Here is a 12032-nt window from a genome sequence, read left to right as displayed (position 1 = left end):
ATCGTCACTGGTCAGGAGACCACCGCCGGAGTTGGTGACCTGGAGGGCCCCGGCTGCCACAGCCCTGCAGGAAAATGAGGGACCATCATGCCACACACCAATGCACAGGTCAGAGACCGCCATGGCAAAGCACCACTGAACAAGGGAATCACCGCCATGGTGAAGACCGCTGAACAGGGCACAGCACCGCTGAACAGGGCAGAGAACCGCTGAACAGATCAGAGACCGCCATGGCAGAGCCCCGCTGAACAAGGGAATGACCGCCATGGTGAAGACCGCTGAACAGGGCACAGCACCGCTGAACAGGGCAGACAACCGCTGAACAGATCAGAGACCACCATGGCAAAGCCCCGCTGAACAAGGGAATCACCGCCATGGTGAAGACTGCTGAACAGGGCACAGCACCGCTGAACAGGGCAGACAACCGCTGAACAGATCAGAGACCGCCATGGCAAAGCACCGCTGAACAAGGAAACACCGCCACATCAAGCTTCGTTATCCCATGTACAGCTGGGACTGTGACGGTACAGGAACCGTCACGGGGAGCTAAATGCAGAGTGGGCACCATTCCCCCTCCAGAACCAGTGGAGACTGTTATCCACTTGAGAGACTGTGGCTTTGCACTCCCTAGGATTGTTCAGTGGGCAAACCAACCACTGTAGAGACTTGAGAGACTGTGGCTTTGCACTCCCCAGGATTGTTCAGTGGGCAAACCAACCACTGTAGAGACTTGAGAGACTGTGGCTTTGCACTCCCCAGGATTGTTCAGTGGGCAAACCAACCACTGTAGGGACTTGAGAGACTGTGGCTTTGCACTTCCCAGGATTGTTCAGTGGGCAAACCAACCACTGTAGAGACTTGAGAGACTGTGGCTTTGCACTCCCCAGGATACATCAATGGCATGGAGCCCCGTCGTGGATCTGGCGTGGTGCTGTAATCCGGCTGAGGTGCCCCCCCTTCCCTTCCCCCTGAGGTGCCTGTTGTATTTCGATCTGATGCCCCAGCAGTGTTCTCTCCGTTTGTGGACAGGTATCTATTGTGGGCCTCGCCCATGCATTTTTGGACCAGTGGTGCACGGACATTGATATGTGCATACCTGCACTGCTTCTCGTAATGTATATACTTTTGAATGTGTATATATATATCTGTATATATTTGGTAACTGTATTTTGATACATTACAATTTTTCGACTGATTTCCTTTGGTCTTTGCATTCTTCCGGGGGGGGTTGTGGGTTGTTACTGTGATGTTTTGACATGTGGGGGTGTTGCGTGTGTGTGTCCCTGACTTTTGCCTCCCCCCACCCCTATGTCGTAGGTGCATTACTCACCGTTGTCTTCGCCGCCGCCGTTGCTGGTGTTCATAAATGAGCAGGAAGACAAGGGCAGGTAGGATTTGTAATTCCAGCTCCATGGTGTCCTCCTTCCTCGTGGAGTGTGTTAAGGTGAGCGTTTTCCCAGTGCAAAAGCTGTTTCCGCCGTGTTTTTATCCACGGTGAATCCACCCCGGAAAAGGTGGCAGATTGGCAGGTTGTGATACTGTGGGCGGTACATTGTCTTCCGCCTGTCTGTTGGCGGTGATTGCCACGCTGCTTGTCTGTACCGCCGTGGCGGTCAGAGTGTTAAAGTGACTGTCTATGTTGGCGGTTTCCGCCACAGTCATGATTCCCTTTTTTTGTCCGCCGGCCTGTTTGCGGTATTACCGCACCTTTAACACCGTCCGCCATGGTTGTAATGACCCTCAAAGTGTCTTAAGTCTTTAAAAAGCAAACAAAGTCTCTTTCAAGCACAAAGTACCTGGTTTCGAGTGGAAAATCTCTGCAGAGGGCCGCAGAAGAGGAGATGCGTGGAAAAATGGTGTGTGCGTCAGTTCCGCCCCTTCACACACTGACTTGCGTCGTTATTTTCCACACGGCGAGACGTGCGTCGTTCTATGGAAAGAAAAATGGTGTGTGCGTCGGTTTCGCCCCTTCACACATGAACTTGCGTCGTTATTTTTCGCTTGGGGAAGACGTGCGTCGTTTTCCGGCACGCGGACCGTCTCCTTCTGTGGATGACGGGATTACCAGATGTCCCAGGGTCTGTGCGTGGATTCCTCGGCTTGTTATCCGGCTGTGCGTTGTTCCGGGGGGGCAGCGCATGGAATTTTCTTTCTCACGGAAGGCGTTGCATCCATTTCCTCTCTGGAAGTCGGGCGGCGTTGTCCATGCAAGGCTGTGCGTCGAAGTTCCAGTCGCACCGCAGGCGTCGCGTCGAGCGGCGTCTTTCCGGATCGGCGTGCAGTGAATTTGTCACCGAGGAGCAAGCTGTGCGTCTAAATTTTCGGCGCACAAGGCGTCCAGTTGAAAAAGAAAGTCTTTTTGGTCCTGAGACTTCAGGGAACGGGAGGCAAGCTCTATCCAAGCCCTTGGAGAGCACTTCAGCAGCAAGGCAAGAGTTCAGCAAGGCAGCAGGGCAACAGCAAGGCAGCAGTCCTTGGTGGTAGAAAGCAGTCAGGTGAGTCCTTCAGCAGCCAGGCAGTTCTTCTTGGCAGGATGCAGGTTCTGGTTCAGGTTTCTTCTCCAGAAAGTGTCTGAGGTGGTAGGGCAGAGGCCCTGTTTTATACTAAAATGTACCTTTGAAGTGGGGGAGACTTCAAAGAGTGGCTAAGAAGTGCACCAGGTCCCCTTTCAGTTCAATCCTGTCTGCCAGGGTCCCAGTAAGGTGTGTGGCAGTCCTTTGTGTGAGGGCAGGCCCTCCACCCTCCCAGCCCAGGAAGACCCATTCAAAATGCAGATGTATGCAAGTGAGGCTGAGTACCCTGTGTTTGGGGTGTGTCTGAGTGAATGCACAAGGAGCTGTCAACTAAACCTAGCCAGACGTGGATTGAAAGGCACAGAAAGATTTAAGTGCAGAGAAATGCTCACTTTCTAAAAGTGGCATTTCTAAAATAGTAATATTAAATCCAACGTCACCAGTCAGCAGGATTTTGTATTACTATTCCGGCCATACTAAATATGACCTTCCTACTCCTTTCAGATCAGCAGCTACCACTTCAACAATGTATGAGGGCAGCCCCAGTGTTAGCCTATGAAAAGAGCAGGCCTCACAGTAGTGTAAAAACGAATTTAGGAGTTTTACACTACCAGGACATATAAACTACACAGGTACATATCCTGCCTTTTACCCACACAGCACCCTGCTCTTGGGGTTACCTAGGGCACATATTAGGGGTGACTTATATATAGAAAAAGGGGAGTTTTAGGCTTGGCAAGTACTTTTAAATGCCAAGTCGAAGTGGCAGTGAAACTGCACACACAGGCCTTGCATTGGCAGGCCTGAGACAAGGTTAAGGGGCTACTTAAGTGGGTGGCACAATCAGTGCGGCAGACCCACTAGTAGCATTTAATCTACAGGCCCTAGGCACATATAGTGCACTCTACTAGGGTCTTACAAGTAAATCAAATAGCCAATCATGGATAAACCAATCAACAGTACAATTTACACAGAGAGCATATGCACTTTAGCACTGGTTAGCAGTGGTAAAGTGCCCAGAGTACAAAAGCCAACAACAGCAGGTCAGAAAAAATAGGAGGAAGGAGGCAAAAAGTTTGGGGATGACCCTGTCAAAAAGCCAGGTCCAACAGGGTGTGTCTCAATTTAGGGATTGCTGGTGTTCACAATGTGCTCTGAGGACACATGGATGCCCCTCTAAACCCTGCACATGGCGTGCAATGAGGTACTTTTTAACGGAGTTAGGTGTTTTTGTCCAAGCTCCTTCTCTGGAAACTTCATTTTGGGCTACCTTTTGGGCTTCTTTTTTGGGGGTCACTAGGCTCTTCCGTAGATCTTCATGAGATGATGTTTTATTTCTGCATGCTGAATGGGGTCGAAGAGGTGCTTTGTGGCCCCCGTATGATTTTGTTTCGGCAATGACTGGGATCAGGCCTCTTGCCTCCTTGGACGGTGTGTGCGGGAGGGCTGTGTTATCTGACTGACAGGCCGGTTGTGGCAGTGAGCATATGCCTGCGCTTCCCATGGGGCTGTGATGGTCATTTACAGAGTCCCTTTCACTTCCGACACCCCACTTTCCTCGGATCCAGAATGTTTTATGTCTGCCACCCCCTGCTGTGACCAGGGACTTCTAACTGGTGACACTCTACCGTCGCAGTTTTGGAGGGACATGATCCGACGAGCAGACTTTGTACGTTTGGAAGCTTTTTGGGGAGAGTCAGCAGAGCATTCGCTGTGAGGGGAATCAGGTGCCTGACCAGGACTCATTGAGATTTGTCTGCTTCAAGTAATGAGCTAGAATGCTAATTACATTTTTCTACTGACCTGTTGCCATGTTGCCTTGCAATCTGTCGGATTTTGTGCATGTGATTATGGAATTTAAGGGGTCTTTATCATCCCAAGTGTGCCAGAAACCTGGCTCCCAATCCTGGAACATTGCTTCGTTTTGGTACTGAAAAGGGAGCCTCCACTATCTGGAGGGCTGTTGTTGAAAAATTAGGTCCTTTCGACTTGATAATCAGGACCCATCCCAAACAGACTTGGATGTGGGTACTTGGCTGCTTGTTTTTATGCACTGGTCGGGGGCACCCTGCCCCCTTGCCAGACAGCCCTCCCCCTGGGGCGTGGTGAGCCAACCCCAACCTGGGGGACCAGCAGCAGAGTGGGGCCTAGACCCCTGCAGGTGCCCGAAAGGCAGATTCTAGTGTGGAGTTCCGATCAATAAAACATACAGCAGCTCTGAGTTTTCCCAGAATGCAAGTAAAGGCGTGAGTTTTCTCCTAATGTTGTGTCACTGATCTTTATTGTTGAAATTAAGTTTGGAGCAGGTTTGAGGTGAATATAAGCTCATTGGGAGTTTAAACTTACTGCATTTTTGTGTTTGGGGATTTTGTAAATGAGTTTCTTGTCCTATGAACATAGGATGCATTTGGGTTGACCTGGGCTTGCTTTTGTGGATGGGGATTTTGTGGGGACTGGCCGAGGCTTATCCCTCTCTGTTCCTGATACGCCTTTAAGTGACATTGGTCGGCCATGTGGCCCATTCTGTGACAATAGTAGCACTCTCTGAGGTCTCGCAGTTACTAGCCTCCTGTCCCCTGCCATTAGGACTGGGTGGAAACCCTTTGGGGTCCTGATGCGGAGCGTCCTTCAAGACTGGTGCCATTTGCACACTTGTGGCCAACGCAGCTCTTTTGAGGGCTGTCTTATGTCATTTGTGTGGGCCCAGCTTAGTAGAGTGTCTCCGGACTTGCTTCTTTCAGTCTTGCCAAGTAGGCTGCTGCACGGAGAGCATGAGTGGTGGCCTACTTACCTGAGGCTCCGGGGTTCTCCACACATGGTTGTTTGGACACCTTCTTGGGGTGTTGTTCCACTTGCCGGGCAGGCAGACTCCCATACAATGTTTAGTTGCTTGGGTAATGTATTGGGCAGTTGGTAGGGTGCTTCGGGTGTGGGGAACACACCACATAGTGTTGAGCCACCTCGCCTGCACCCCTTCCTCACTAGTGAAGGTGTCAGGGTGGTGACAGAGGGCTTTCTGCCACTGCCATTGTCCCTATGCACCCTGGGCCGACTCCCCTCCATGCCTCAGGGGACTCAGTAGGCATGTGCATGTCGTGGCCTTGGATCTCATGCTCCTTGCATACCTTATTGGTTAGCCTTTTGGCGGTCCCTACTAGGAGGTGGCAAATGTGACATGCCCATTGCTGAGCTAATTTGCATAGCTTTAAGAAGCCCTCTGAATATTCCAGGACAATTCACCCACAGGGGGTTCAATTGGCTTGGACCTCCTTGGCTGACATCCATGTGGTATGAGGGTGTCTTGCTGGTTGGTGTTCTAGAAAGGGCACTTCAGTTGAGAAGCAGGTTACAATCCCGTTCTCAGCAAAATGGATAGACATTTTTAGCTTGGACATTAACGTCCTCATTATGAGTCTGGTGGTAATTACCGCCGACTGCCGTGCTGCGCCCGCCAAAAGACCACTGGTGATGGCGGTAACCATACCGCCGTATTATGAGTACAAAATACAACATGTCAAAAAACAGCCAAATCCATGAAACCGCCAGGGCCAACGAGGGCGGAAAGTCAGAGGACAGCAACCCGCCACCACCACACCAATAACAGACCGCCCACCAAATTCTGATCCACAAATCAGCACGGCGGTCATACAATGGCAGTCCTCCATTGGCGGTTCGGACCACCACAGTGAATAATGGCACCAACCAACAACAACTGCACACATAGAACAATTAGAAACCCTCACACCTGAGACACATACACACACTCGACACACCCACACACACCACTATAAGACACAGACACACACATCCCATCATCTTTGCAACGCCAAATTAACGCCAGCCAACAACTACCGGACACTCACTACGCCCACAGACAATAAACACATCACACACAAGTGCACACCACGCACGTATCACACAAGTCTCACACACAAATCGACACGCTTCACACAGCAAATAAACATCTACACCTGAAACCACACACACTGCACAACCTCCACTAACTCTCTTTCACCACACCACTCACATCACACACCATCGCACCCCGAGTACCCCCGCTTCTCTGACAGGGGGCTGCAGACCATGGTGGACAAAATACTAAGGGTCGAGGCACAGCTGTTTGGAGCACAGGTACAGCAGACATCCATCGCCTGGAAAATGGATCTATGGCAGAGGATTTTCAATAAGGTCAACACAGTAGGAAACCATCCATGCATAAGGGACTACATAAGGAAGAGGTGGAACAACCTGCAGGGGAAGGTATGTTCCATGGAGTCACAACATCAAAATGCAATACAGAAGATTGGTGGGGGTCCCCCCATCTCCACCGAATAAAAGCGACTGGGAGGAGAAGGTCTTGGCTATCCTGCACCCGGAGGGCCTCACTGGACTCACTGGAGGACTGGATTCTGGTAAGTCATATATTCTCCCCTACCATTTGCTATGTCTGTAATGCATGTCTTACCCTACCCTGGTCACTACCACTAAACGCCCTATCCTATACACATCCCCCATACACCCATACCCATCTCCTCTGCATGCCCACATTTCCCCACTAACCCCCAAGCCATCCCTGTATGCACAATGACCATCCCCAACATGTACTGTAGTCTATACTACAGTACCCACAATTCACCACCAATCTCTCAACTAACAATGCATGACACCTATCCCTAAGGGCCCCTCCATGCAGATTACTGGGGAAGTAAGCATATTAAACAGGGGGCAAGTGCTTGAAGGGCTATGGCAATGACAGGATAGGGTGCAGAAGACAGGAGATATACATGCCAATGGCAACAACTATTACGTCAGACACAATTACCATGTCTATGATACAAAGGGAGGGTACTGTCAATGGCATATCCCCTCTAGCACTACTACAACACCATCATCCACAAGCCACAATGTCCATACAATGCAGGAGTCACAAAACAATATTTATACTACCACACAGGTACCACTGCCCATGCCACCCGCCCGGGGGTGTGAAAAAGTGCCGGTCCACCAGCAGACGAAGGCCCCAGTGACGACAGTCCAGCTGAATGTCTGGACCCAGATGACTACTCTGGCCCATCCCACAGCCCTGGACACTAACCCTCAAGAAGCCCCACCCAGGATACCATTGACACCCACACCACTCAGCTACCACCATCAGCTGTGGCCCAACGCCCCCACACCAGTATCTCCAGGCCACTGACTGCCTGCCCAACTGTACAGGAAGCGGAGTCACCATCCACCACCAGGCAGGATGATGAAGGTCCCAGTGCAAGTGGGACTGGGCGACCTATGCAGGAAAATGTTGAAGGGATTGAATGTTCTGAGAGGGGTAGGGTAAGTTCTTATCACAGCTTTGGCCAGGAGTGTCCACAAACATCACCTCTTCCACCATGATGTAGCAATAGCAAAGGGGCAGGCAGCACTGAAACACCTGTCAGCAACAGACATGTAACCCATATTTACTGCACTATACTCATACAAAATAAGCGACATATGTTGTACAAAATAAACACACAGCCAATTGCAGCAACTGATGTTAAAAGATATGTAGTAACACACACAATTGTGCCCTACTCACTTCTCAAGCCTGTTACATTACACTTTGTCCTACATAATCAGGTACAAAGGGCAGTAGTAAATGAAACATATCAGCAACCACAAAACTGTCTAGCCATTCTAGTAAGTGAATATTACTGTCACCCTTTGCTCAACCACAAGTAATGTATCCATAGCCACTATATACATAATACCTCCACACAAAAACCTTGTCATAAATACATGGTATAATAATACATACTGTCTCATTCAGCAATTGTTGCTGTGTAAAACAATAGTAAGCAATGTGTATATCATTCAGCAGATGTCCAACAGTGGGTCCCCACAAAATTTGGCATACACACACTCCTGCCCACACACCACAGTGTAGGTACAATGTCCACCAGCAACTGAAATCCTAACCAGTGTAGTCAGATTCACAGGTCAACATTTACCTGTGACTCAATGGAAGTAGAGCTGAATCAGCTGATTCCTGGAGTCCACATCTTCCCCCTCTCCTTCTCCATCACTATCCTCCATCCCCTGGGGTCCCACAGATGGCAGTGCTCCATCCTCCACTTCCATTAGTGGAACATGTCTCCTGAGGGCCAAATTGTGCAGCATATAGCAGGCCACTATGATCTGACACACCTTTTTTGGGGAGTAGCATAGGATCCTCCAGACATATGCAAGCACCCGAATCTGGCCTTCAGGAGCCCAAAGGTCCTCTCAATCACTCTTCTGGTACGACCATGGCCATCATTGTACCGGTTTCCCCCCCGTCCTGGGATTCCTCACAGGTGTCAGCAGCCACTGCATGTTAGGATAGCCAGAATCACCTGGGAAAAGGGGAGAAAGATAGCACATGACACATAGTTGTACAATGCCAAACATGAGTGAAGTCGAGTAGCACTGCAAAACTGTCACATGCACACTCACCAACTAGCCAGGCTCTGTCTCTCTGTAGTTGTGCCATGAGTAGTGGGACACTGCTGTTCCTTCAAATGTAGGAGTCATGGACTGATCCAGGGAATCTTGCTGCCACCTGTGAGATGTATAGATCTGCAAGACACACCACCTGCACGTTTATGGAATGGAAGTTTTTGCGATTCCGATACACTTGCTCAGTGGCTCTAGGGGTATAAGGGGAATATGTGTGCCATCAATGGCACCAATCACATGAGAGATGTTGGCTAGTGCATAAAAATCTGACTTAACAGTGGTTAAATCTGCCCTTTGTGGAAATTGTGTGTAATTCTGGAGGTGTTGCAACAAGGCAGTCAGGACATTTGCCAAGATGTTGCAAAACATTGGTTGTGATACACTGGATGCCAACCCCACGGTCGCCTGAAAGGACCCAGTAGCCAAAAAATGTAGGACAGATAGTACCTGTACTGTGGGAGGGATAGCACAGGGGTTTCGTTTTGCAGGCAGTAGAGCAGACTCCAATTGGGAACACAGCTCCCGAATTGTGGCACGGTTCAGCTGAAAGCTGATGATAATGTGGCGCTCTTCCATGGTAGCCAGGTCAACAAGGGCTCTGTACACTGGTGTAGCCTTCCCTCTCCACATGCGTTGATGGCTATGGAGGAAAAAAACACATTGATGCGTTGAGGTCAGATTTCTGAATACAGGTATCACATACATTCATACACAACTCTGCACACACATTACTGTAGAATGTTGTGGGCAGCCATTGTACACATCATTTATGACATGTGTTGAGATTGGTGTGCCAGGGACATATACTCCTGTAGGCATACGTGATACCATGCCTTTGGTCATGGCATGTCTAATTTCACAATTTCTACACTCATAGGTATTAGTATGCCACCATTAACACTGTCCCTGTACTGTGTCTACACAAGTTGACCTCGTAAAATGGCAGCCACCTGTCCTACATGTGGAGGACAGGTGTGTTGTAATGTCACTAGCTTGAGCTAGGCCTGGAACCTCACTGTCTTCTGTGTTCCAGGACTCACATTCTGGAGCCTGTGAGACGCTAAGGTTCCAGGAAGAAGGTGGTTGGGATGTGGAGATCGGGTGTGGAGAGATGGAGCACGGATCCTGTTTGGGTTGGTTTTACTTCAATAAACCTTTGTTCAATTCGCCTTCCTGTGTCTTCATAACACTGGCGACGAGTTACCAACCTTGAACCCACAAACTTACCGTCTACAGTGATGTTTCTGCTAACATTGGGTCCACGCTACCGTCAGCTGTTTTCATTTCTCGGGGACCTGAAGACCGAGGATTCCCGGTCCTGATCGTGTGAGTGCGTGAGCCACCGGAGGTATTGTGCTGCCTTTGGGACATTTGTTTTCTTTTTGGCATATTACTGCCGTTGCCCTTATACAAGGCTCGCGCTCTTCCTTCAGACGAGGCTCGCGCTACTGCCGTTGCTTTCAGCTCGCGCTCTTCCTCACGGACTCTCGCGCCCTCCTCTGCGCGCATTGTTGTTTATATTAGAACGTGACAGTCCTGGCATCACGCGTGCTTCCTGTGGTTGCAGTCTAGAATCTAGACCGCTACTTTCTGCTCACGACGCGGTTTCAGCAGGAAAAGAAGTAAAGACTAGACCGCAGCTATTAACTCAGGAGAATGAGGAAAAACAACTAGACTGCAGCTCCTTACAACTATTTACTTGTTCTCTGTGTTCACCGTATGACGCCACAGCTCCAACAAGGAAAAAAGAACTAGACTGCAAGGCTCCAACCAGAAAAAAAGAAACCAGACTGCAACTACTTGCTCTGCTTACATTGTTTTTACTACTCTTCGCCTCTGCTTTAAAGATGTACTTGTTTTCCTTATTTATTTATTTTTCAGGTGGTTTTAAACAGTTACTGTGCTGTAACTAACTTTTGTCATCCTTCACAAGTTCTGACATAACTTTCCGTTGTATTACTATGGCTACACCTACTATGTCACAACCGCCTCCTTTCTTATCGGACAAAGGCAACCCCATTCTTCCATGGAAACGATGGAAAAATCTTTTTGATTCTTACCTAATAGCCATCGGTGGAGAAAAGTTCTCTCCAGCCAGGAAACAAGCGGTACTTCTACACAACCTGGGAATTGAAGGCAGAAATATATATGACAGTTTGGAACCTTTGACTATTGGTGTGGCAGATGGTGAACCCAGAGATGTTTATGAGATGTCTGTAGCAATCCTAGCAGCACACTTTGAGTCCAAACTTAATGTTGTATTAGAGAGACATACATTTTTCACCAGATCTCAAGGTAATACTGAGAGCGTAGGGAATTTTGTAGCTGCCTTAAGGCACTTTAGCACGCACCTGTGATTTTGGTGAAATCACAGACTCTCTTATTCGTGATCAAATTGTGCGCTGCACCAATAATAAAAAAGTTCAAGAGAAACTATTGACGAAGAACCCTGACTTGAGGGAAGCGATTGCCATTGTCGAAGGAATGGAAAGTACTAGCAACTGGATAAAAGAAATTAATCATACTGAAGAGGACAGTCTCTTTACTGTGCAAGTACCAAGGATCCAGGAAGAAGTCTTTAGGGTTAGCAGTGACAGTAAGGCACAGACATCTATCCAAGAAAAGAAAAGAGACATTAAATGTTTGTGTTGTTACCGCTGTGGCAACACAGGTCATTCAGCAAACAGTGCCAATTGCTTTGCACAAAATTCATTATGTAGAAAGTGCGTAAAGAAGGGCCATTATGCTAGGGTTTGCAACAATGACAAAAGCAACGTAGATTGTGTCACCGAAAATATCAACAAGATGGTATTATATGTGGGACAGGAGATTGACCATATCGAGCACAATACTGGCATAGTAGATGAGGGACCTGTGATCATGCCTGAGTGTACTATTAAACTTGATAATAGAACAGTTATGGTTCTGGCAGACTCGGGTTCTCCCTACACTATGGTTGGCGATAAGAACTGGCAGGCTATTTTCAGAGAGTCTCTAGATTCCCTTATCAAACCCGACTTCAGCCCGGTCAGCTATGGGGAACCA

This window comes from Pleurodeles waltl, chromosome 10 (assembly GCF_031143425.1).
Source record: "Pleurodeles waltl isolate 20211129_DDA chromosome 10, aPleWal1.hap1.20221129, whole genome shotgun sequence".
Taxonomy (NCBI): Eukaryota; Metazoa; Chordata; class Amphibia; order Caudata; family Salamandridae; genus Pleurodeles; species Pleurodeles waltl.
This window is presented reverse-complemented; position numbering follows the sequence as displayed.